This window comes from Mus caroli, unplaced genomic scaffold (genome assembly GCF_978045245.1).
Source record: "Mus caroli unplaced genomic scaffold, Mus_caroli_1 scaffold_6, whole genome shotgun sequence".
Taxonomy (NCBI): Eukaryota; Metazoa; Chordata; class Mammalia; order Rodentia; family Muridae; genus Mus; species Mus caroli.
In genome coordinates, this window is record NW_028227261.1 from 5952199 (window position 1) to 5979917 (window position 27719).

The 27719-nt window shown below is 41.7% G+C and overlaps 1 protein-coding gene across 1 annotated transcript in view; it reads right to left on the bottom strand.

Annotated features, from left to right (window-relative positions):
• Rere (arginine-glutamic acid dipeptide repeats) overlaps positions 1–27719 on the bottom strand; it is a 350306-nt gene that overhangs the window by 262926 nt on the left and 59661 nt on the right. The gene's annotated exons all lie outside the window — the stretch shown is intronic.

Consider the following 27719-nt stretch of genomic DNA (forward strand, 5'->3'; position numbering starts at 1 on the left):
AAACATTATCAACTTGATAAATTTTATTAAAATTAAATCTAACTTTACTTATACCATGTACACTACTGCTTAGTAGTAGTAGCAAAGATTGTTTGGTCCTTATAAATAAAACATTCCAGGAATTTTTAGGAACTCCTAAAAGAATATGGATTTAAAGTACAGACATGGCTATTGACCCAAATGAAAGAGCAGCATGCTCCACGTTTAAATGGTCACTTGGTGACTTCACCTGTGCACCTTTCACCTTCCAGCAAGTTTGCTCAAATGGTTTTATGCACGTTAATTCAACTTCTAAAGGCAGAATAAATTTTCTAATTTCCTGGGTATCTTTTTAGAAAAGATTAAAGTAATGGTTTTTTTCAAACTGCTTAAACAAAGTAGAAGGAAGGTAAGGGTAGGATTCAGAGGCTCTCTCTTGTTGGCACCAATCATGAAGCTGCCATGAGAGGCCAAACCTACTCCATCTCAGAACAAGCTTCCATCTTAAAGAAACGAAAAATAGCATGAAAACTTGACCTGCAGCAGAACCCAAGCTACACCAGAGTACCAAGAAGGGCCCCCTTGGCTTGACCTTGGCCAGAGTTACTCCCTAGCTACTTCCTAGCAACAGTTAATCAAAGATCAGTCTGATTGTTTCAGATGTACTTTCAGAGCATCTGTGATTGTATACAGCCGATTCAGAGCACTCACCTGTCAGCTTACAGTCATTCTATTTAGATGCTTGCCGGACTGGACACTCCTTCCCTCACCCCCTCATTTGCTCCTATTTTCCTATAAAAACGTCCTGCAGAGGGAAGGAGGCAGCTCCATCTTCCCATCCTGTCCTGCTGTGTCAGGATTTGGTTGGAGGAGAGCCCAAGCCTGGGCTTGTAATAAAGAGACCCTAATGCTTTTACATGAGTGACAGCTCCTTGTTGGTCTTTTGGGGCTCATGAACGCTTCCTAGCACAACAACATGTATACTGAAAGGCCATCTTTGGGACTGGAGAGATGCCACAGAGGTTAAGATGACTGCTCTTGCAGAGGACCCAGGTTTGATTCCCAGCACCCAGAAAGCAGCTGATGACTGTAAGTAACACCAGTACCAAGTGATCTGACACCTTCTCTAGTCTGCAGCAGACATACACACGTGTAAAACACTCATACACATAAAATAAAAATAAAATAAAAAACCTTTGGGCAGGGGGAGAAAAACCATCTAGGTTTACAAGGGCAATCTTGCTCCAAGTAACTGCAATAACTTCTGAGAGCTGACGAAGCACAACGCCTCTGTCGCCCTGCAAGGTGGCCATGGGCAGTACACACTGGAGCTGCTCTGCAGTGTGAATCTACATCTGCCACAGCTCCACTAAAACGCCACTCTCGAATGAAACCATCCTAAGACCTGAAAATCTGCTTCATAACTAAGTGGCTCTGAGTTAATCTCCATATATGTCAGAGATCAAACAACCCCAAAGCCTACCCACAAAAGCTACTCCTGTACTTAGACACACTTCCAATTTGTAGCCAGATAAACCCAGACACATAGCAAAGCCTATAGAGGATTTGCTCCCCATAACTCACAGAAACTTACAGAGAATATACAAAATGAGGAAATAGAGTCACTGCCCATAAATCAAATATTCACAGCAAATGTCTGTGTGCTTAGCACCAATTATCTGGTGAGGGCCAAACAAAGCTTTTCTGACAGGCCGTTGTCTAGAAGGGCTGGTTAACAGTGAGTCTGAAAACAGTAAGAATAACTGAACTTGTACATTCCAAGCTCCTGCTACGCCAGCCTCTGGGAGTCCTGTGAGCCTTGATAGCACACTATTTTAAATTTTTATTATCTGGGGAGGGGTGCACATGCACACATATAAAGGTCAGAGGACAACTTGGCAGAAGTTGGCTTTCTTCTTCCACCATGTGGGTCCTGGAGATGGAACTTATATGGTCATTAGGCTTGGCAGCAAGTACAGAAGTGGCTTTTACAGAATTCGATGACACAAATCTTTAGCTCTTCTTTTGCAGACTCTTCCCATCCACCCATATCCAGAGCACCCAGTTACAGCCAATCTTTCCATTTCCCTAGCATCAGATTTCTACAAGAAGCCTACCTGCTTCTTTCACTATGATAGAAAGAATCTCCCAGATGCCCCTTTCACATGATCAGCATCTCAAATAACTAGCTTCCAGCAAGTTAATGTATCTCCTCTCAGCCTGTAAAAGTCTAATAAAGGTGCTGGTGAGCTTCTCAATGATTAAGAGCACTTGCACTAACTCTGACAACCTGAGTTCAATACTTGGGACTAACACAACCGAAAAGAACTGACTTGCCAGGGTGTCTTTTGACCATCCCAAGTGTACACATGGCACAAATGTGTTCCATCACAGAGTAAAATGTTAGAAGAGAAGAGGGGAAAGCCCAATAAAAAGCAAGATTTTCCACCCATGTTATGATGATGCAAACATTGGTCCTAAAGTGATTTACATAGACTCTGAGACCCAACTTGTATCCTAATTGCAAGGACAGGATTTTTAAGAGTTAAAGAGGAGCTAGGAGTGAGAGCATATGATTTTAACTCCAGCACTAGAAAAACAGAGGCAGGCAGGAAACCTGATCTACATAGTGAATCCAAAGCCAGTTAGAGCTACATAGTGAGACCCTCTCCCAAAAATACTAAACCAAAAGCAAAGAGTTAATGAGATCCAGAAGCCACTATTAATTCAAAATCAGCTCTTGCTACTTCTGACATTTAGGCAATAGATACTCATATTGAGCAATGAAAACAGAATACAAAATTTTGAAAGCACTTTGTGTACATATTCAGTCTTCCAAATTTCTTTGAATATGACTGTGTTGCAAACTCTGCTCAAAGAAAGAGTAGTGCAATGAATTTTTAATTTTTTTATTAGATATTTTCTTCATTTACATTTCAAATGCTATCCTTAAAGTCCCCTATACTCTCCCCCTGCCCTGCTCCCCTACCCACTCACTCCTACTTCTTGGCCCTGGCATTCCCCTGTACTGGAGCATATAAAGTTTGCAAGATCAAGGGGCCTCTCTTCCCAATGATGGCCAACTAGGCCATCTTCTGCTACATATGCAGCTAGAGACACGAGCTCTGGGGGAACTGATTATTTCATATTGTTGTTCCACCTATAGGGTTGCAGACCCCTTCAGCTCCTTGGGTAATTTCTCTAGCTCCTCCATTGGGGGCCCTGTGTTCCATCCTATAGATGACTGGGAACATCCACTTCTGTATTTGCCAGGCACTGGCATAGCCTTCACAGGAGACAGCTATATCAGGGTCCTTTCAGCAAAATCTTGCTGGCATATGCAATAGTGTCTGCTTTTGGTGGCTGATTATGGGATGGACCCCTGGGTGGGGCAGTCTCTGGATGGTCCATCTTTTTGTCTTAGTGCCAAACTTTGTCTCTGCAACTCCTTTCATGGGTATTTTATTCCCTATTCTAGGGAGAAATGAAGAGTGTAATGAATTTTGTGTTCACTTTTTCCTCTATTTTCCCTGTCATGGAAGTCTATTCAAAGGCTCTTTTGACTAAAAGCTCCCAGTAGTGATCAGAGACCATTCCAAACCTACCTCCACACCACTCAAAGCAAAGATTTTGCCTTACACCTAATTGATAGGCGTTTGCAATTAAGGCATCTGCAGAAGAAAATAAGAGTTAATATAGGGGGCTGGAGAGATGGCTTAGTGGTTAAGAGCACTGACTGTTCTTCCAAAGGTCCTGAGTTCAATTCCCAGCAACCACATGGTGGCTCACAACCATCTGTAATGGGATCTGAGGCCCTCTTCTGTTATATCTGGACAACTACAATGGACTCATATACATAAAATAAATAAACAAATCTTTTTTTAAAAAGTTAATATAACAAAGCTACACATTTTTCAGGAGTTTTAGCACACAACAAAGACTGTTGCATGGTATGAATGAAACAATGCTAGGTATGCCCAGACTCAAGAGGCTTGCTCTCAGTACTGCACAGGGCAGCACTTGGTGCCTACAGCATCTCCTTCTGGCCACGTCAGGTATCACTTCCTTTTGCACTAAGCTCCACTCCACACCATATCCAGTTCCTGGTTTCCTAACAAACCTTCACCTATCAAAACAACCCTGTCAAGTTGAATACCATGAAGAGATAATGAGAGGAGACTGCAGATGCAGCAGGAGCAAAGCATTCCACACTCTACAGGCCTCAGCATGCAGCCACGTGAGCTGGCATCTGACTTCATCCTAGCAGTTATAATTAAATCCAAAGTCTACTAAACTAACATGAAAGCTAGGACCAGGAACTGCCCACAGGGAAAATAGGAAGCACACTCCGTCAACAGCTAAACAGGGCCCTGTTATTAAAGACTCGAAACTTCCTACCCCTGCTCCATGTCTATCCTCTCCACACACTGCCTCTGCCATAGCAAAGAGGAATCTTACCTGCTCCTTACAAAGAGGGGAGGTTTGGCTACTCCTCAAGACCACGGAAAGAGGAAGGAAGGTTATATGATTTAATGTAACATTTTAAACAATGGCCAACAACAACATCAACAACCACTAACTAGGCAAGACAGTGAAACTTTGTAATCCCAGCATTTGGAAGATGGGAGAAAGAGAACCACAAGGTCAAGGTTAACCTGGACTTCATGAACTCCTGTAGGGGAAAAAAAAAAAAAACCCTAGAAAAACAAAATACCCAAGTCAAGCACACATTAACTGAATCAGTTCTGTAGTACCAGTCAGTAAGGGAATTTTAAAAAAAATATTACTACGTAGAATATGGACTTATTCTCAAGTATGGTAGCATAGGCCTTTAATTTTAGCACTAAGGAGGCAGAAGCAGTCACATCTCTCTGAATTTCAGGTCAGCCTGGTGTCATAGCAAATTCCAGGACAGCCATGGCTAAAGATACCTTGTTTCAAAAAATATAAACAAACAAACAAACTCGGCAGTGCTAACTTTAAAAATGAATAAAAGGGAAAAAATAAAGAAGCCAGTCCCAACTCTTTGAAGGAAGAGGCAAGAGGAACTCTGCAAGTTCAAGCCCAGCCTGTGCTATAAGGTGAGACTTGTTTCTCAATTAATTAATTAGTTAATTAACCAATTTTAAGGGGAAAGATCATTATTTACAGGCAGGCAGATTTTTTAGTTTGAGGTCAGCCTGGTCTACAGCGCAAGTTCAAGGACAACCAGGGATGCATAAAGATGCCCTATCTCAAAACAAAATAAGAAATTTTAAGTTTTTCTAATACATGGTCTTATGGCCACATATTAGTTAAGTTTATATAAATTAGCTTTCTTCTTTCCAAGCTACCAAAATGTCACCAGTTTGGAAAATCTTAACAGTTTTCAAAAAAACAAAAACAAAACACAAAACTGTATTTCTTTTTGAAGTTCTTTTAGACTTTTTTTTTTAATTAAAATGTTATATCCAGAGGCAGGCGGATTTCTAAGTTCGAGGACACAGAGAAACCCTGTCTCGAAAAACCAAAAAAAAAAAAAAAAAAAGTTATATCTTCCTATAAAAGAAACTAAACGGCTCTAATCAAGGGCTTAAAGTCTCTCCAGGTTCTCTTCTCCATTTGTGAATTTGCATACATCTCTATGACCATGCATGCTCATTTGTCCAGTGGTTCATTCTGTTGATATTTATTTCACAGAAATTAAATCCTACTGTTTATAGCAACTTGTTCTCCTCACTTTACACCTAGCCATCAACAGCACATTCCTCATCACAACTGCACAGAAGTTTACAGTGTGGGTGTACAGTAATTAGGAAATTCCTTCCTGAGGCTGTTAACACAGAGTTTCTGGATTTATTTTTCCTGTTATAAATACTCTTACAACAAACGTCCATGAGAAGTCTTGTTTTGGTGCACAAATGTATTCTATAGAGGGGGAACTAGGAACTCTTAGTTCACCTTGCCAGTCAGAGCTTAAAGGCTGGGCCAGCCACAGTAGGTGCTGTTGGCACATGCCTACTGGCTGTGGGAACTCTCCTCAGTCTCTTGCCTTTCTAAAGGCATCTTCAGATTATTCCTCCTAATGTACCTAGTCCTAGACGTAACTAGCCTTGCCTCAACACATTCTGGTATCTCTTATGAGTGGAAAAAATTCACTATAAGCTGCTTTGGTGTTAAATTCCAAAATTTTATTTTTCCATTTAACTCCCACGTACAAAAGCTAAGATTGCTATGGACCTTCACAACCCATCCCAAACCAAATCAAAATGGTCTCTAGGTTCCAGGCTCCCCCAAAAGATTCCAGAGTTCCTGTTGTTCTAGCACTAAATGGTAACAGCACATTCTTCCTTTTTAAGAATCCTTGGTCAGACATGATAGCACACACCTTTATTCCCAGTATTTATGAGTCAGAGGCAGGAGGATCTCTATTAGTTCAAAGCCAGCCTGGCCTACAATAATAAGTCCCAGGGAAGCCAAGACTATACAGTGGGCCTCTGTTTCAAATAAAGAACCAGGCATGGAGGGCCTTTAATCCCAGCACTCAGGAGGCAGAAGCAAGCAGATCTCTAAGTTTGAGTCCAGCCTGGTCTACAGAGTGAGTTCGAGGACAGCCAGGGTTACACAGAGAAACTCTTGTCTTGAAAAATATGCATAGATAGATAGATAAACAAACAAGCAAAAAAGTATTATTTACATCCTAAAGTACATGTAAAATTAACTATCTTGTTGTTTGTTTCTATGTATCAAGTGCTACAGAACAACCTAGAAATACATGACACTATCTTTAAAAAATAAGTAATAATAAACATATTAAATATAAACTGCTTCTTTTGGATGGCTCACATTACTCTCTTCTGATAGTAACTCTCACCTATGCCATTGCCACAAAGCCTTAAAGGCATAGAAAGGTCAGGCCTAAAGCATCCTAATCCTCAAGGAGCCTTCCTGGTGCATTCACTCACCATATCATGATTCTCTCACATGTGCTCCTTGCTAGGTAAAGGTGTTGAAGAGCAGAAATATAAAGCATTAAATCAAGTACACTGGTAATAATTATACCCACAGAATAAAACCATGAACACACCTGCCACAATAAAGGAGTTAAAGTTTATGTACTTTGATGTCATCCTTTTAATATTTAATTTTTCCTTCAGTAAATAAGCTTGTGATTAAATATAAAGTTAGGTAAACATTACTGTAATCAAGACAACAGATTTTCTCTCTTGTTTCTGAAACAGGGTCTTTCTGTGTAGCCTGGTTAGATTCAACGGGACGCCCAACAGTCATCTTGCCTTTGTCTCCTAAGAGCTGGGGTTAAAAATATGCATCGTCAAGCTCAGGTCCATCCTCTTGGAACGTAATTAGAAATGGCATCAAATTATAACTATGTAAGAACAACATTAAGGCTAGGCACTAATTAACTTTTCTTTATGTTTCATAGTAATGAGCCCCAAACATATTTCACATAAATTAAACATAAATTAAAAAAACAATAACTTCTTACTAAGTATTTAAATGTATTACCTTGAGGAAATCTTAAAAAGTGTCAACACAAGCCGGGCGTGGTGGCGCACGCCTTTAATCCCAGCACTCGGGAGGCAGAGGCAGGCGGATTTCTGAGTTCGAGGCCAGCCTGGTCTACAAAGTTAGTGCCAGGACAGCCAGGGCTACACAGAGAAACCCTGTCTCGAAAAACCAAAAAAAAAAAAAAAAAAGTGTCAACATGACTAAAACATATTCTAGGGAAGAAACACAACCTAGGGGTGTTATCACCTTATCTATTTACAAGAAGGGAGAAGTAAATGGAACCAAAGGTCAGGCAGGAAGCACAGATCCCGAAAGTGAGCATCTCCCCCAAGGAGAGCAAACAAAGTCCCAAGGCCTCTAGGTAGACTTCCTAACTGCCCTGCTTATTCACTCTAAAAACTCGCCCGGGTCAATGTATAATGACAAGAGGCAGCACAGAGGAGAGGCCGGGACACACTCAGGGCACAGATCTTGATGCTGGATGGGATGTTTAGAAAAGCCCTTCGGTGTCTCAGTGGGGATCCAGCAAAGTTTACTGGAGAATACGATAATACAAAACCAGAATCATTATACCAAGAACTGAAAATATTAAAGTAGATATTTGTGAAATTAAAGTAACGCATACAAACTTGAAACACTGCTTTTGCCTTTTTGTCGTTGTTCTGATTTGCGGTTCTTCTAGTACTATGTGTCTAACAGACTAAACTCTTTGAAAATAAAATCACCATCTTTCTCAGGAAAAATACTTATTAAACTTTTCCAAAAAAAGTAAATGAGTACTATTTACAAGGTTCAACATCCCAGGGAGGATTACTGAGTCGGTAATTCTCTGCATAAAGAACAATTACTTCCCGACAGGAAATGTCTGACTAGCCTAATTCAAACCGTGTACTGAAGCATGCCAGGATATACTGATTCAAACAAACTCCAAAGCCCGGGTAAGAGGAATGCTTGGCTAAAACAACGCCTTTAGAGAAGCCGAGAGGTGAGGCTCTCATGAAGACAAATGTTCAACACCCATTCTCCTTGGGAGTTTAATCTTTAACTGACCAGAAAAGACAAATATTTAAGTCACAGGAAATTCAGTTCCATACAAAGGAAGACTCAGGCTAACTTCTTGGGCTTACACCATTTCATTAATCCTAACAACAAAACCAAACACTGATCATTCCCTCCAATCTTCAGAGTGAAGCTGACCACAAGGAAAAAACATGAAAGCCATCTCTCACTGGGTGTGTGTATCTAAAGGATTGCAATGCAAATCGTGTCCTAAGTCCTGAAAGGAAATGACTGCCCAATGCCTCCTTTATAGTCTCTCCAGGCCAGGGCAGGCCCTTATCATGAGATTTTCCTGACATGCCAATTATAGGAGACACTGAACAAATGGGCAGATGGTAGAAGCCAACCTCTCTCTGTTATCTTTTATTGTAAACCTAACAAGTATCACATGAGTCCTGTGATAGGCTTTTGTTTTGTTTTCTTGGGGGGGGGGGGCAGGAGGGAGGAAGGAAGAGGGAGGATTTCAGTGTGTTTGAGAAAAGCCTGATCTACATAGTGAGTTCACAGCCAGGAAAGGCTAGAGAGAAAACAAGCAAAACAACACGAGAAATCTGGTGCTATACACTGAGGAATATTTATCAGCATATGGCCTCATGGTCCCAACCTACAATAAAATAATAGCAAATATTTCTATTTATTTTTTTCCAGCCAAGGACTAATATACTTAGAGAAGAGTTAAAATAATTCCCAAACAACTAGAAAAACCATTCAGGGGAAAAAAAAAGTATTATAAAAACTGAATCAGGGCTGGTGAGATGGCTCAGTGGGTAAGAGTACCCGACTGCTCTTCCAAAGGTCCAGAGTTCAAATCCCAGCAACCACATGGTGGCTAACAACCATCCGTAACGAGATCTGGCGCCCTCTTCTGGAGTGTCTGAAGACAGCTACAGTGTACTTACATATAATAAATAAATCTTTAAAAAAAAAAACCTGAATCATAAATATTGTAAGCTAGTCTTCAACATTAAATAGTTGTCTTTTATGATAAAAGCTAAAGAAAATCACAGTAACAAATACTATGGCTTTTAAAAAGCAATTAGCGGTGAGGTTAAGAACTGATAGATATGCGTTTTTATTACTTGACTTTAACCATTATAAAGTCTTAGAGAACTCACTTCTCTTGCTGAGGATCAGTACTCCCCAAAAGGCTCACAGTCTGATGGATGACCTCTTCTGGACTCTTCAGGCTCCTGCACACATGTGATATATATAAACTGAAGACACAGACATGCATGCATCCATCCATACACATAAATAATACACATTTTTAGTAATCAATGTAAGTATTAGTTTGCTTGTAGACAAGGTTTCAATGCATGTCAAGTTAGTCTAGAACTCTCTGTCTGTCTGTCTGTCTGTCTGTCTGTCTGTCTGTCTCCCTGTGTGGTCAGGAAAGGCCAGGAAGCCAGCCCTGACCCTCCGCAGAGGAGGCCGGCATCTGCAGTGTTTTACAGTTTACCTTTAGGATAGCTCTCCCTGGGGACTCAGCTACCGTGATGAGCATGCATGGGCAACAGGCAGCCTCAGCATCACCTGCAGTACTCAACACACAATCCTACCACAGGCATCCCTGGAAACAAGGCATCCTAACAGGCTTGTAGCTCAGCGTTCACCCAGCTACATCTTCTGAAACTGAAAGGCATTGGGCAGTGCCTTAAGTTTAATTCCTAACCATGAACCATGGCTTGATTCTTGGTCTGGATTCTTTTTCGTTGTTGTTGTTGTTGTTTTCTTTTGTTTTTTGTTTTTCGAGACAGGGTTTCTCTCTGTGTAGCCCTGGCTGTCCTGGAACTCACTCTATAGACCAGGCTGGCCTTGAACTCAGAAATCCGCCTGCCTCTGCCTCCCAAGTGCTGGGATTAAAGGCATGCGCCACCACACCCGGCCTTAGTCTGGATTCTTAAGTCTATGCACATTAGTGAAATTTTAAAATAACAAAATTAAGAAATTACCTACTAAAAAAATAGTATAAAAATAATATAAAAATAAATAAACCACAGACAGGGTGAGTTATATATAGTTAACTGGTATATACCGGTTTATGTGTGTCTTAGAGAAAACACAAACACCACACAAACACACACCATGAAAGAAAGAAGGGGACGGGAGACAAGGAAAGAAGGAAGGGAGGGAGGGAGGGAGGGAGGGAGGGAGGGAGGGAGGGAGGGAGGGAGGGAGGGACCACCCACCATGAGATAGGGCTGTAGGCAAGCCTGTAGACCATTTTCTTAATTACTGAGATGGGGAGGACCCAATCCACTGTGAGTAGTCCCATCCCTGTGCTGGTGGTCCAGAATTCTTTAAGCAGGCTGAACAAGCCATGGGGAGCAACACAGCACCCTTCCAAAATCTCTGCATCAGTTTCTGTCTTCAGGTCCCTGCTCTGTTTGAGCTCCTGTTCTGCCTTCCTTCAATGATAATCAGTGAAATGGAAGTGTAAGCCAAACAAACCCTTCATCTAAGCAATAAAAACATCCACTAAGACACAATGGAAGGAGAAAACTCTCCCAAAAGTTGTCCTCTGACCTATATACACACAATACAAACAACAAACACACACACACATACCCACACACACACACACACACACACACACACACACACAAAACACAAACACACAACACAAACACACACCAAAGGAGTAAACTACAACAAAAGGGACCCATTGAGAGGGCTAGAAAATTGGCTTAAGGTTTAAGACAATTGTTGCTCTTCAGAAAAATCTAGTTTTGATTTCCAGCGCCTTCATAGCTAGTGCACATACATCCATGCAAGCAAAGAGTCGCATACAGACAATAAAAAGAAACATTTAACAAAAAAGAGAACAGAAACAACAATGGATGCCAGTGATGTGTATGCCTGTGGTAGGGAGGGAAAAGGAAGGCTAGGAAACAGAATAAGGGGCTGGAGAGATGGCTCAGCACTGACTGCTCTTCCAAAGGTCCTGAGTCCAAATCCCAGCAAACACATGGTGGCTCACAACCATCTGTAATGAGATCTGACGCCCTCTTCTGGTGTGTCTGAAGATAGCTACAGTGTACTTACATAAAATAATAAATAAATCTTTAAAGAGAGAGAGAGAGAGAGAAAGAGAGAACAGGATGGGAAGGAGGGGCCAGAAAGGATAAATCAAGCCAGACTTTGTGGCTCTGCAATCCCAAAATTGTGGAAGTCATGAGGACCCTGAGTTTGAGGCTGTATGAGGCCACACTTATAAAAAGACAAAGTTCTTGTCAGAGAGGAGGGAGGGAGAGAGAAAGGGAGGGAGGGAAAACCAAAGAGAAGAGAGACGGAATTGTAGTTCAATAGAGTACTTGCCTAGAATGTACAAAAGCCCTGGATTCAACCCCCAGCACATTTAAAAAAATAAAATTAAATTGAAAAAAGTTAGTGAGTACTTTACAGGGTACTGTGGGAGTGTTTCTACAGACAATTCCATGTCCTCAAGAGCAGAAAAGAAAAGGATAAGTACATTTGTGCATAAAATATATGAGACTGAAAAAATTGAAATTTCAAGGTGGCAAGTGGACTCAGTAGTAGTTATGGAGAGGGGTAGAAAACAAAAATTATCAAAATACAATGCATATATTATGAAATGTTCATATACATTAAAATACTATATTTTTAAAATAAAATTCAAATATTTCCCACACAGCAGTGAGTCACTAGGGAGAAGCATCATTTTGCTTGCATGCTGTGCCCTAAAAGGTATACTTGGGCACTCAGACAACTGAGAGCAATGTGGAGGTTTGCCTTGCCTATGTACTGTGTCATGGCAGGGCTTCAGTGCAGGGCTGAACACAAGAGCAAAAATGTGGAGGAGGAAAGCTATACGACTCTTGAGGGGTTTCTACCCAAAAGACGCTTAAACACTCTTCAGGTATAAGAGAGGTACCAGACCCAGGATTCAATGACTTGGTCCCACATCTGCATATCACTGTCCATCACTGAAGGACAGGGCAGGAACCTGGAGCTGATACAGAGGCCATGGAATGGTGCTGCTCACTGGCTTGCTCCCCATGGCTTATCCAGCCTACTTTCTTCTAGATCCCAGGACCACCAGCCCAGGGGTTAACTCCAACAACAATGGACTGGGCCCTCCCACATCAAATCATTAACTAAGAAAATGTCCTACAACTGATCTTATGAAGCATCTTCTCAATAGAGGCTCCCTTGTCTCTGGTGACTCTAGCTGGTATCAAATTGACATAAAACACTGTTCCTCTCCAAACACCAGTGTCAGACAGTGTACATCAGCCTATGACTCCAGGTGCAGGAGAATCTGTCCCCACAAGTACCTGAATTCACAAGCACACTCATACCAACCAGAAACCACAGACTTGACTTGGTAGGGAGGGAAGATGACCTAACACTATCTGCATTATGTCCTATGTAAACAGACACAAAATTGTTTTCTGACTGCCACACATGTCATGGCACACACATTATACATATAAATTACTGTGATAACAAAAATAAATAAACTGAAGGCATTTTTAAAAGGGGGATGACTCAATGAGTAAAGTGCTTGCATCAACAGCAAGAGGAATGGAGTTAGGATCCCTACATGGACGAGTTACGGTCATCTGCAAACCCAGTACTCCTCTAGAATTCCAGCACTCCTATCACGGATGGGAAACAGAGACAAGGGAATTCCCAGGAGCTCATGGTCCAGCTAACCTGGTATAGATGGGGAAAAATCAATCAATCAATCAATCAATCAAACAAACAAACAAACAAACAGACACCTCATCTCAAATAGGTTGACAGGTGAGGATGATGCCCAGGTTGTACTATGACTTCCACAGGGAAGGATGATGAATGGACACACACACACTTATTGGAAACAGCCAAAAAGCTATTACAGCCACAACTATAACAAATTTTATGCTAGAGATCTAACATTAAATGTTATTCCCTATTTCCTTTTGAAACAGAATTGATGAACAAGTCACCATAAGCATGCATTGCAGCCCCAAACAATTGATGCACATATACTGGAGATGGGGAGACAAGAGGGCCACAAGACTGGACCATCTGGCTTGTTCCTCAAGTAGCCACACACATATCCATAAATTTACAGTTTACATTTGCATACAGCAAATAAAAACATTTGATGAAATGGGACAGTGCTTCACCTGGGAAACAATGCTATCAGCATGACCTCAGGATAAGTGTCAGGCAGCCAGCCCATCCGGAAGATACAGCCCTAGGCGTGTCCAACTAAACTCTAGACAACTAGCTTGTACTACAAACTCTCAATTACGGGTCTCTGACTCCAAGTCGACCGGGTTTAAGTGTGAAGACATCCAGTGATGTAGATTTGGACAAATGAACTAATTAGAGTGTGTATGTTCTTCCTCAGACTCCACCAAAGTTCTGACGGTGAAAAGACGCCAACAAAAGCTTGCCATGTTGTGGAATTTAAGGCACACAGATGCTCCACTCATAACTAATGAGAGGAGAATCTTCAATGCCCACCCATAATTCAGATAGGAGGAGCTGGGCACAAGAGTAGAAAAGACTCAAGAAAACCTGGCCATATAGGGAACTGATGATGGGCATGTGCAGTGGCACACACATGTAATCCCAGCACTTGGAAAGCTGAGGCAGGAGAATCATGAATTTGAGACCAGCTGAACTATCTAAGAACCTATCTCAGGACCATGACCACCATAAAAAAAAAAAAAAAAAAAAAGCAACTCATAAAAACATCATTGAAAAAGTTCCTGAGCTAAGTCGAATGTGAGGGCATACAAATGGAAGAAGAATCAGGAGTTCAAGATCAGACAGCGCTGGCTATCCCACTAGAGAGCACGTTTAAAACCACCCTGGATAGCATGAGATACTCTCTTGAAATAAAAATTACCATGATTTTAAACCAGTAGTCAACAACATAGACATAAAAATTGAGAAGAATTGAGACTAAAATAAGGTTACAATACTTGCTATAAGTACTATAATACTTGCTGTATTGGGAACAGGGGAACTAAAGACAAGCCCAAGGTCTCCGGCACGCTAAGCTATCCCTGAACAAAGCCCAGGATTTCACAAAGTATTATTTGCTCTAAGACTGGAATTAGAACCAGTTGTGACTGTGGTGAGGGTGCTAGGAATCAAACCCACGCACCCTGGAAGAGCAGCAAATGTCAGTAACCACTGGACCATCTCTACAACAGATTCTCTTTGCTTTTAAGAGGGGGAAAACTGCTTAAGCAGGTAAGATTTAAGAAAATAAATGAGAAAAGGTTAGAAGTATCAGGGGTTAGAACTATTATTCAACAAATAAAACTCAACTACTTTTTTTAAAAAGTAGCAATAACTTATTAGGAACTGAGAAAAATAATTAATATTAGTGATATTCTTATAAGCGAAACTTCCTACTGTTTGCCTCAAACTTAACATGGCACATAACTTTCACTCCTCCCCACCTCCCTCATGCCCCCCCCAAAGTAATTATTTATTGGTTCTGCATTTTAAAGATCTCTTTCCACTTTCTCTGTAGGGCTATCGTCGTGACTCAGTTCACAATTTCATTATCTGCCTGGTGGCTACTCCTACCATAATTAAATGACTCAAATAGGAGAAATGTATTATCTCACAGTCTGGACAATAAAAGCCTGACATTAAGATATCCACAAGACTGGTGATTTCTGAAGCTGTGAGAACATATCTGCTTATAGGCCTTCAGCCACCCTCCTTAGCTTTGTGATTCTTAGGCAGATATCTGGGACACAGTTAGCACTCAATAAATATTATTTATAGTATCATTATCACCACCAACGGCTACATTTTTAAAAATGTATGTGTATGTTTTGCCTGTGTGCATGTCTATGTACCACATCAGCCAGTGCCTAATGCCCACAGAAGGCAGAAGAAGGCATCAGAGCCCTGGAGCTGGAGTTAACAGATGGTTGTAAACTGCCAAGTGAGTGCTGGGAATTCCACCCAGATCCTCTGAAAGAATGGCCAGAGCTCTTACCCACTGGGGCATCTCTCCCTCCTCAACAGCTGATATTGTAAACAGGAAAGGAGAATTAACAGAATTAAAATTTGGCATTAAAAATTTTTTTTACAGCAACACAAAATTTGATATGGCTCTGGGTAAGCAAAAGCAGAGGCAGAAAGACAAGCAAGCGTGTGTTGAATTGGGCCTTCAAGCCCAGAGGACCTACAAGTCTTCTCTCGAACCTTAGAACACTTATTTGGAAATGATTGTTACAGATGCAATTAGCTAAAATGAGGTCACTGGTTGAGTCATACCAAGATACAGACACTGTATAGAAGGGGGATTTAGACAGAGGTGGACATTAGAAGTAATGACAAAACAGAGAGCCATTAAGAAAATATTGCTAGCAGGGCGTGGTGGCGCACGCCTTTAATCCCAGCACTCGGGAGGCACAGGCAGGCGGATCTCTGAGTTTGAGGCCAGCCTGGTCTACAGAGTGAGTTCCAGGACAGCCAGGGCTACACAGAGAAATCCTGTCTTGTAAAAACAAAAACAAACAAACAAAAACAACAACAAAACAAAACAAAAAGAAAATATTGCTATCTAAGAGCTTCAAATATAGGGGCTTGAGAGATGGCTCATTGATTAAAGGTATGTGCTGTTCTTGCAGAGGCCCTGGATTGGCAGCGAGCACATAACCTGTATATCAAGTTCCAGGGATCTGACATTTCTAGTATGTACTGGCACCTGCACACGCACAATACACATAAAATCATGGAGAAGGCACTTGTATATACACACAAATAATAAATTCTTAAAGAATTTTACACATAGAACCATACTCCTCTAGGTGAATACTCTCATTATATCCATGTGTCAGTGAGCAAACAAAGAGGCAATGGTGTTAAACCACCTCTGGTCGATGCAGCCACCTAACCGCACAACCAGGATTTAAATTGGCCCTGCATGCCAAAACAAAAGGCTATCTGGCATAATAATTCAAATTATCAGTCAATAAAGGCTTCCATCTTTGACCCTTTACCTACCTATCACAAACCAACTAGAGTTTTCATTAGATAAAAGGCAGGGGGCTAAGTAAGTAATATTCATCTGCACTTAGGGCCATCAAATCCTGAAAACACTACATTAAATTATTCTATTGATCAAATTAAGCTATCCATTATCAAAACGGAGGAGAACAGCAAATCAAACTAGGAAAAGACAACTCAGAAGAAGGAAACCTAGCTACTTAGCCTTGGGTTAGTGGTGACAATTCAGAACAACTCAGGGGCTGAAAGGGCTTTCCCCAGATGAAGGCAGCAGTGGTACTGCCTGCAGCTCCGCATAAATTGTACGGACTCTGTGTTCTCGCTCCTAAGGACAGCACAGAAACAACCTAAGGAGGTAAGGGAGCTTTCAAAATGAGGAAGAGTGAATCTAAAGGGGCTTGGCGGAGTTTTAAGTACCAACCAGTCTCTGCCTCCTCCACCACTCCATTAAGTATGTTTCATGATACTACTAAATAAGAGTTCACTTTGATTAAACTACTTTCATAGCCAAATGACTTAAAGCTCCATTAACCCAGACTATACTGGAGGAACTGGTTTTTGTCATAGCCAGGATCAACAGAAGTAACCGTTATTTAAATAAAGTAACTGCCTACTCTTAGGTAAAGCAAGGCGGCTGCCATGAAGCACTCAGTGCCAACCAAGTCTAAAGAGTAGGCTGCGGTTAAGATGGAGCCCAGGAAGAAGGTAACTCTCCTATAAAGGACGGCCTGGCTCTTTCAGATACAAAGGCGTTCCATCTGAGACAACCTGCTCTCCAGTTCTAGGAGACTACTATTACTGCCCTCACTGCACAAACCATCACGACAGAACATCCTGAAAGAGAATCATGTTTTGTTTCCAGCCAGGAGCCCATCTTCCCGGCAACGAAGTGCTGAGGGCAAATCACCCTGCAGAGCTGCAATGGGCTCCTCAACTTGTTACCAAAGAGTCTGCCCTAAGCCTCAGCCAAAGTGCCAGTCTGACACAGAAAAGTAGCTTTATATTTTACTAACTATATTTGTTCATTTTTTATTATTTTATTTTGTAATATGTATGAGTGATTTACTTCATGCCTGGTGCCTGTGAAGGCCAGAAGATATTAGGTCCTATACAACTTAAGTTACCCATGATGTAAAGCATCATGTGGGTTCAGGGAACAGAACCTAGAAGAGCAGGCAGTGCTCTTAACCACTAAGCAATCTTCCCAAGCCTCAGAAAACTAGTTTTAATCTTGTTTATTCTACCTGTGAACCGAAAAGTTACCATCAGAAACTGTTCTTAATTGGAGATACACTCAGTGGCAGGGCACAGGTCAAGCAATCAAAAGGCCCCTGTATTTGATCCTGAGCAACACACAATAAAAAAAAAATCATCTATTATGCTAACAAGTACATTCATTCTTTATGGTAACAAAAGCAACCCAATTTATATGCACAAACTGAAGTTGTCACTTCTGGGTAAATACAGAAACCATCATAGTTTATACAGGCTGTACAGAAGTAGACAGTGGGCTATGATGGTTTCTCTATATACAAATAATTGTGAGAGTGAATTTAAAAAGGAAAACATATTTTATGGCACAGAAAATTCAAATGTCAATGTTCATAGGTAAATTTTATTGAAAATGTTCGTGTGTTCATTTACTTATTTGCTTATGTCAACTTTTGTGTGTCATAGACAAGGTTAAAGGAGGCTGGAGAGATGGCTAAGCCATTGAGAGCACTTGCAACTCTTACAGAGGACCTCTATTTGATCCTGAGCACCCCACAAGGGGGCTTGCAACCATTGCTAATGCCAGCTCCAGGGATCTGCTACCCTCTTCTAATCTCCTCAGGCATGCACGTGGTACAGCTACATCCAGGCAAAACACTAAAACATATAAAATAAATTAAATCTTTAAAAATAAAAGATGGCAGGGGAAGGTGGCTGGGCAGTGGTCGCACACACCTTTAATCCCAGCACTCAGGAGGCAGGGGCAAGGGATCTCTATGAGTCTGAGGCCAATGTAGACTACAAAGTGAGTTAGTTCTAGGACACCCAGTGCTGTTATACAGAGAAATCCTCTCATGGAAAACAAACAGGCAGCGTGGAATTGGAAAGTGCAATGTAGACAACAGAGCCAGCAAAGCCCAAAATATTTACTCTATGTCCCTTTCATGAAAGGCGTTCTATTTGTAGACATTATATAATGACTAGTCAACTTCCTTTCTGTAAAAGCCTTCAATCAACTTCCCTTTTCACCCCTTCTAAGAAAAAGTGAATAGAGAAGAGTCAAGGAGCATGAGGCCCTCAAACAAGAGAGGAGGAAGTGGGGAGAGGGAGAAGGAGAAATAACGGACAGTTACTTTATGTGCTTCCTGTGCTTACGGTGTGGGAAAAAACCAAAACCAGGCAGTCCTGGATAGGGTTCGGAAGCTGTTATCTAATGCCCATGACCAAAGCTAATACACAGGATTACCGTTTTAAAACAAAATTTACTGTGTTTTTTTATTATTATTATTTCTTGCCTGCATATGTGTCTGTGTGAAGGTGACAAGTCTACTGAACTAGAGCCTCAGACACTTATGAGCTGCCATGTGGGTCCTGGGAATAGAACCTGGGTCCTTCAGAAGAGCAGTCAGAGCTTGTAACACCAGCCCCACATAGGATTATCATTTGAACTCTTAATCGGTTTCTTTCCAAAGAAATGGCTGTACCTGTTATAGGTCCAACAACAATTTAATTTAACCACAGGTACTAAGTGACTAAGTCCCTGTGATTAAGGGGCAATGTGACTAAGCCAAACAAGAAGACAGGGGACACAAGGCACTCAGTTGAGCTTCCTGTGAAGATCCCAAAGCAGACTGTCAGTCTGGCACATTTGTAGTGCTTGTGTTTGTATAGGAATCTTCAGTCTGAAATATTAACATGCTTTAACAGGTAGACTTTCCAGCAAGAATGATAAACTTGAATTCGATACAGCAAATAAATGCAACTGAATAGCTTTGTTTTAACCAGTCATGATGGCACACATCGACAATCCCAGCACTTAAGAGAATGGAGACAGAAGAATCAAGAGTTCAAAGCCAGCCAGAGCTATGTAAAATTCTATCACAAAAAATTAAACCATATGGGGCTAGAGAGCTGGGTCAATGATTAAAGCAATTTCTGCTCTTCTAAAAGACCTAAATTTGGTTCTAAGCACCCATGTCAAGGCAGATCACAAGAGCCTGCAACAACAGCTGCAAGGGAGTCAACACTCTCTTCCGGCCTCCATATACATGCTACACAGAGAGAGAGAGAGAGAGAGAGAGAGAGAGAGAGAGAGAGAGAGAGAGAGAGAGAGAGAGAGAGAGAGAGAGAGAGAAGCTCATTTAGAGGCCGGAATGATGGTAAATGCACTTGCCACCAAACCTGATGACCTAAGCTAGATTCCTTGGGACACATGAGATAAGGAGAGAATTGACTCCCACCAGCTGTCTTTTGACTGCCATCATTTTCTATCTATGGTTAGGCTTGTTATTAGACTGAACAGAGCTTTGACCTAAAAGAGTTATAACCATTTTTTTTTTAGGAAAAAACAAATCATCTTCTCTCTCTCTCTCTCTCTCTCTCTCTCTCTCTCTCTCTGTGTGTGTTTATGTGCATTTTCTAAATAAATAAATGTATGTAATAATTTTTAAAGGCTCATTTAGACTTGAAAACAGTTCTTTCCAGACAGACTTGATGGCTTACTCAGATGAGTCAAAAGTACATGAGGGAGCAGCAACACAAGCTTGAAGACAGCCTAGACTACATGCAAAGATCAAAGTGAACAGTTTAACAAAACTCTATTCCGAAATAAAATTTGTAAATGGTTAAAGACATACTTCAATGCTTAAAACACTTGCCTCATATGCTGTGCAAGGCTCTAAATTCAATCCGAAGAAGAAGGGGGGGAGGGAAGAAGGGGGGGGGGTTAAGGGGAGGGGTAAGGGGAGGGGGAGAAGAGAAAGAAGAGGAAGAGGAAGAAAACAGTAATAACAGCAACAATGATGCATGCACTAGAATTCCCTGGAATATACACAGCACACACCTTTAAGACTCTAAGGGAAAGATCAGGCCTATTGGCACACACATGTAATTGCAGGTATGCAGGAGGCTAAGGAAAAAGAATTCTAAATCCAAGACCTGCCTATGTCAATAGATGAGACCATCTAAAGGTAAATAGATTAAAGAGGAAAGTGATTGGCTTAGTGCCTTTGAGATACCGCTGAATGTAGTGCACATGATACATGAGGAACTCTGGAACATTCGGCCCTGGAAGACATCGATCCATTAGGCATTTACAATCTCCACTCAGTTGTTGAAAATGTCAGTTTCTAGCAGAGGGTTTGCCTAGTTCCTACCTAAGAAAGGCTTGCAAACACCAGCTACTCCCTTCCTTTTGCATTTGTTCCACAAATGCCCAAACAGAAAATTCAGTTCAACTGAGTTGAGTCAATAAAAATCCCAGCTTTTATATGGCAGTGTGTTTATACCAGGCAAAGTTATTCTCTAAGGTCAAATCATTATGATGTATTATCTAACAAACTTTTTAAGACAAACCAGATCATTTCTTTCCAAAACTTACATTTCCAAAACCCTGGAAAACCATGTGGGAAGATCCCAAAGCAAATACTTGGATTGTTTTTCTAAATGAAAACTTAAGCGGCAGAGGACCAATACGCTGAGCTGCACTGCCCTCTAGAGTCTCCTTCTGATACTGTTCTTAGCCTTGAAATAATTACACTCTAATTGTAAAACTCTTCTAATTACACAAGTGCTGCTCCGTATTCTAATGTTGTAGGCTGACCTTTTCAGTGGCTTCGTAGTGGTTGTTATTAAAGCCTATAATATTTCAATTACTATTATTAAAGGTCAAAAAATACTTGCCTAAAGAGAAAGGACTCTACCCAAAACAGAATTTTCTAATTTGCATTTCTTTTAAAAAGTTTTAAAAGAACTCAAACTGAAGCTATCCATAAAACAAAGACCACTTGGAGCATATACTAATTAGCTCCCAGAGCCAGGAGCACAAGCTCAGCCAAAAGAGCCACCGCTCCCTCCCAGGGAACCAGCCCCCCTCCCTCTCTCTCCCCCTCCCCCCCTGCAGCTCTCATCAGCCCAGGCAGCTCCTCACATCTCCCGCCTCTCCTCTTGCCAGGCAACCAGGATTCCAAAGGGATCCTGAGGAGCTAATGAGAAGCCATGGCCACTAAGACCTGTGTCAAAGCACACAGTCCAAGGCCCACTTTTCCTGAGCACGCAATAAGCAACCCGGTAAGGACAGGAAGTAAACAAGCTGCAATTCCTGATACTGAAGAGCTAATCAAAAGTTATTCGTTAATGTTATTCATTAATGTGCACCACTGGCAGTACTGGGTGGGGCCTTGCTTGTCACAGTGAGTGACCAGGGCTTGTTTTAATCTACATTTGTCGACCTCCTAAAAAGAAAGAAACAAAGATTTAAAGAGAGACATCACTGCTCCTGACAGTGTTCCTGTTCCTGAACACCTATCCTAATTCTCGCCAGTGCACAAAAGAAATCTTTCAGGGGAATATGGGGAAATCATTGAGGGGCCCAGACCTTTATATTCAATACTCCCAAAAAATAAAAAAATAAAAAAAAATTGAAATAGGAAACCAAACTATAATGCTTCATACCTAAATGTCTATTTTTACTTTTGAAAATCACCTAATAAAAGTAATCTTGAAAGTGGGTAATCTTTAATCCCAGTACTGAGGAGGAAGAGGCAGGTGGATCTCTGGGTTCTCAGTTTGAGGCCAACCTGGTCTACAAAGCAAGTTCCAAGACAGCTAAGGCTATACAGAGAAGCCCCATCTCAAAAGATTAACCAAAAAAAAAAAAAAAAAGTAATCTTGAGGTTCCACTGCAATGCAGTAGATGAGCTGAGGGGGGTGTGAAAGATGAAACGCCTGCGAGGGACACGGTCAGCACTGGCGACGGCCGGTTTGTAAAGTAAAGCTGTACACATGAACCTATCTACACAAGCCTGCTTTCCCACAATGACAGAATTGAGACTGGATCTGCCTGCAGGGCCTAAAGCGATACTCCTATAGCCAGCACTGACACGTCCGTCGGGCTGCCGTGTTTATGAGCTCCATCTCCACTACATCCTAATACTCGAGATGAAATGATGTGGACTCACAGGAAGACCTGACAGTGTAACAGACTCAATAGGACTCTTCACCTTAGGCTTTTCAAGAGACTCAATGAACAAGTCCAGTGTTTTCTTTTTCTTCTTTAAAAATTATTACTGGGCTGAAGTGATGGGTCAGTAGTTAAAGAGCACTGACTATTCTCCCTGGTCCTGAGTTCAATTCCCAGCAAACACATGGTGGCTCACAACCATCTGTAATGGGATCTGATGCCCTCTTCTGGTGTGTCTGAAGACAGCTACAGTGTAGTCATATAAATAAAACAAATAAATCTTTTTGTTTGTTTGTTTTCAAGACAGGGTTTCTCTGTGTATCCCTGGCTGTCCTGGAACTCACTCTGTAGACCAGACTGGCCTCGAACTCAGTGATCCACCTGCCTCTGCCTCCCAAGTGCTGGGATTAAAGGCGTGCGCCACCACCGCCCGGCAAAACAAATAAATCTTTAAAAAATAAAATTTAAATAAGAAAAAAAATGGGAAAAAATATTATTTCAAATCTGATGCCCTCTTCTGGTGTGGCTGAAGATAGCAACAGTGTGCTCACATACATAAAATAAATAAATCTTTAAAAAAAAAAAAAAAGAAAGAAAGAAAGAAAGAAAGAAAGAAAGAAAGAAGTAGATGCCTACACAGACCCTCCCTTCCCTTATCTTTGCTCCAGAAATTAGGAGCTCTGAATTTGACATGTACAACGATGTCTCTTTTGCTTGTTTATCCTGTTCTGCCTCTGGACCATCACACGTGGGTTCCCTCTGCCCAAAACAGACTTCCATTTTCCTCACTGTGACAGGCACTTTTCAGTCAGGGTTCTCTAAAGGAACAGAAGGAATATAGTTTTTATATTAAAAGGCTGTGGTCTAGATGGTACAACAATGGCTATCTCCTGAAGCACAGGACAAAAATCCGGTAACTGTTCACTCCATAAGACTGGATGCCTCAACATTCTCAGTGTCTGATGCTAGAGTTACAGAGGATTTCTTAAAGAACTGCTGGTCTTCACTGCATGCTAGAATTCCTAAAAGTAGGTTCTAGCAGGGGAGGGGACAGTGAAGGGACGGAAGGACAGACCAGTAACAGGACAGACAGTGCCACTGAGAGTGAGGGCAAGCACACAGAAAGCAAAGCTTCCTTCTTCCATATTCTCTCCCGTGGCATTGGGCAGCAACCAGAAGGCATGGTCAAGAGTTATGCTGAGTTTTCTTACCTCAAATGATCCAATTAAGGAAATCCCTCACAGTTAAGCCCAGTTGATTCCACAACTTGACAACAAAGATTAGCCACCATCCTTTGGGTCTCAAGTCAGTTCTCTCTTGCTGTGAGTCACCTAACAAAGCCCTGCTCTTCCCCACGCTCAGGACACCACATGCTACCAAAACTATATCACTTCATATGCTTCAGACAAGAAAAGTCTCTTCACCACATTAAATCCCAAAGAATTAGCAAGATTTCTGGAACAAAGCAGACACTGGCTATTAGCTATCAAGTCAGTCCTAAATGGGAAGAGAACAGAGTGACTTTCACCAAGTGCACTAAAGAGCTACGAAAGGACAGACTTTGGCATGGACATTTCATTCAAACTGCTCACCAGCATACACGCAATTAAGCATGCTTCTTGGTCAAGATGTCTGTGCAGGAATAGAAACCCTGACTCAGACAGTTGGTAAGTTTTACAGCTTGCTTTTTCAGCCTTTTCTCCTCCTTTTTAAACAAGAGTCTCACTATCTAGCCTCGACAGTGCCATTAAGTCATTAAAATAACAGCGAACACAACTGACTAAATCATCACCTTCTCTAATCCAGGAACTCTTTCCTATGCTCAAAGCACATATCCAATAGCACACTAGAGTTCACAAACAATATTCCATACACATTTAACCATCAAACCTGTTCCTGCACTGTGTATGTAGTCCGGCTGACTTGGAATTCCTCTTACACCCCAGATTAGCCTTGCCTCACAGCAATCCTCCAGCCTCAACCTGCCCCAAATTTATATTATAGGCATGTGCCCACCAGGCCTTGTCCTTCATCTGACTGTGTTGTTACTATTATTTCCCCTCCTAAAAGATACTGGAGATGACAAGATATACAGCATATATACCAACACTGTACTACACAGATACATAGAATCTCATATAAAATTGAAACCATTTCTTTAAGAAAAACACCATCATTTATCTTGACTAATTTTTAGGCAATGAAAACTCAAAAGTGAAATTATTTGTCAAAAGACATTCTGTGGGGGAATGTGAAGCTGAGTCCCCATGCTCCTGGCTCTCCTGGATATTCTTCTCTCACCACACACCTCAAAGATCTCTTCCTGTTCATTTTAAGACAATTACTGCCTTAGTTCGAAAGCTCGCAGTTTGCGGTCTTGGTCATGGTCACTACTACAATCTCACAGTTTGGTGCTGTCTCAAACACTGTGCCCTGCCCCCACTCTATCTCCAAAGCATTGACAGATGCACCCTTCATTTCCAAACAGTCTCCATGCTCTAGCGCAAACACAGTCTGAAAATTCCAGAGAAACTGCTCAAAATGTCAGAAGCTAATGTTTTCAGCTTTCCACATGGATATGCATGAATTAATTCCAGGACCAACAGCTAAGCATCCACTTTCAGTAGCATACATGCTACCTTCAAGACTCTCATTAACATCCCCACAGTAGCATACATGCTACCTTCAAGACTCTCATTAACATCCCCACAGAGAGAAGGGGATTAATGAGAGAGGGGGAAAATTATAGTTTGCCTAACTCCCTTCTTAGCCTCTTCAAATCATAAAAGCTTAAATGTCACCTACTTCCAAACTTCTCAAATTCTTTTTTTAAAATACATGGTCTTTCTATGTAGCCCAAGCTGACCTCAAATTTACAATTCTCCTGCCTCAGTGTCCAACATACTAAAATCACAGGCATGTACTACCATTCCTTGCTGTTGCTGCTTCTTGCTCCTCCTCCACCTCTTCTTCTTCCTCCTTCCTCCTCCTCCTTTAATTTCTGGATGTGCATACGCACATACCACAGAGACCAAAGGAGGACACTAGAGCCTCGGGCACTGGAGTTATAGGTAGATTTGAGTTGCCTGACATTACTGCTAGGAACCAAACTTAGGTCCTCTAAGAGAGCAGAGCTCATTCGTAACTGCTGAGCCATCTCTCCAGACGCTTCTCTGTTTTTCTAATCTGTCTGATATGATGGTACAAGTCTAAAATCCAGCATTCAAGAGGCTAGAGGAGGATTGTGAGATCAAGACCAACCAAGACTACATGGTAAAACCCTGGCTCAAAAAAACAAAAAGTGAGTTTGAGGCCAGCCTGGTCTACAGAGTGAGTTCCAGGACAGCCAGAGCTACACAGAGAAGAAACCCTGTCTTGACCCCCCCCCCCAAAAAAGAAGCTGAGCGTGGTGGTACATGCCTTTAATCCTAGCACTTGGGAGGCAGAGGCAGGTGGATTTCTGAGTTCAAGGCCAGCCTGGTCTACATAGTGAGTTCCAGGACAGCCAGGGCTACACATAGAAACCCTGTCTCGGAAAAAAAAAGGAAAAAGAAAAAAAGAAAAGAAAAACACAGGAAAACCAGAATGACGAGGTGGCTCAGTGGTTAAGAACACTGCCTGCTCTTCCAGACCTGAGCTTGATTCCTAGCACCTATATGGTGGCTCACAACCATCTGTGACCCAGCTCCAGAGCATCTGATGCCTGCTTCTGGCATCCTCAGGAACCTTATGAATGTGTATGAGGTAAGACACTCATACACATACAATAAAAAAAATTAATAAATAAATGCTAGGCATGGTAGTGCAGGTCTTTGATCTGGCACTGAAGAGGCAGAGGCAGGTAGCTCTTTGTGAGTTGAAGGCCAGTCTGGTCTACAGAGCAAGCTCTGGGCCACCCAGGGCAACACAGCAAGACCCCATCTCAAAAGGAGATTGAAGAGAGTGCTGAGATTAACAGTGTGCAACACCACAACTTGGCCAACAAATGGTCCTCTTATCAGGCAATTCAGGGCCAGGGGAAAAAAGGTGATAATAATGGCCAATCTTTAATTAAGATGTAAAGTGCTGTGTGCCCTGTGTTTATCTTGTCTTCCAACATTTAATCTTCTACTCCTTGAAACATCACCTTCACTCCACAAAACGAACAGAATCGCAATTATTGCTACCAGGACTTTTAGACAAGAATAAGAGGTGAAAAAGTTTAAAAGTAATACATCCAAGGTCACATAGTGTACTGGCTGGTTTTGTGTCAACTTGACACAGGCTGGAATTATCACAGAGAAAGGAGCTTCAGTTGAGGAAATGTCTCCATGAGATCCAGCTGTAAGGCATTTTCTCAATTAGTGATCAAGGGGAGAGGGCCCCTTGTGGGTGGGACCATCTCTGGGCTGGTAGTCTTGGGTTCTATAAGAGAGCAGGCTGAGCAAGCCAGGGGAAGCAAGCCAGGAAGTAACATCCCTCCATGGCCTCTGCATCAGCTCCTGCTTGAGTTCCAGTCCTGACATCCTTTGGTGATCAACAGCAATGTGGAAGTGTAAGCTGTAACCCTTTCCTCCCCAGCAGCTTCTTGGTCATGATGTTTGTGCAGGAATAGAAACTCTGACTAAAACAAATTGGTATCAGAAGTGGGGTATTCCTGTGACAACCTGATTATATTTTGGGGAGGACTGTGTAGAAGGACTTTGGAACTTTGGGCTAGAAGATCCATTCAGTGTTAAGAGCTCTATGGGATGTTGTGTAGGAGCTTGGAAGATAATGTTGAGAACAGTGCAGAAGATGGAAGCCTGGCTTGTGAAATTTCAGAGGGAAGATTAAAGACTCTTTTTAGGGCCATTGCTATTTTGATGGTGAAGATTCTGTGGTTCTGGTTAGCTGGAGCTGAAGAATCAGCTGTGATTAACAAGATACCAGAACTACTAAAGTGAAACCTTTGCATTACTGGGACTATTGATGCTGGTTAGCTGGAGCTAAGAAATTAGCGGTGATTAAGAAGAGACCAGCA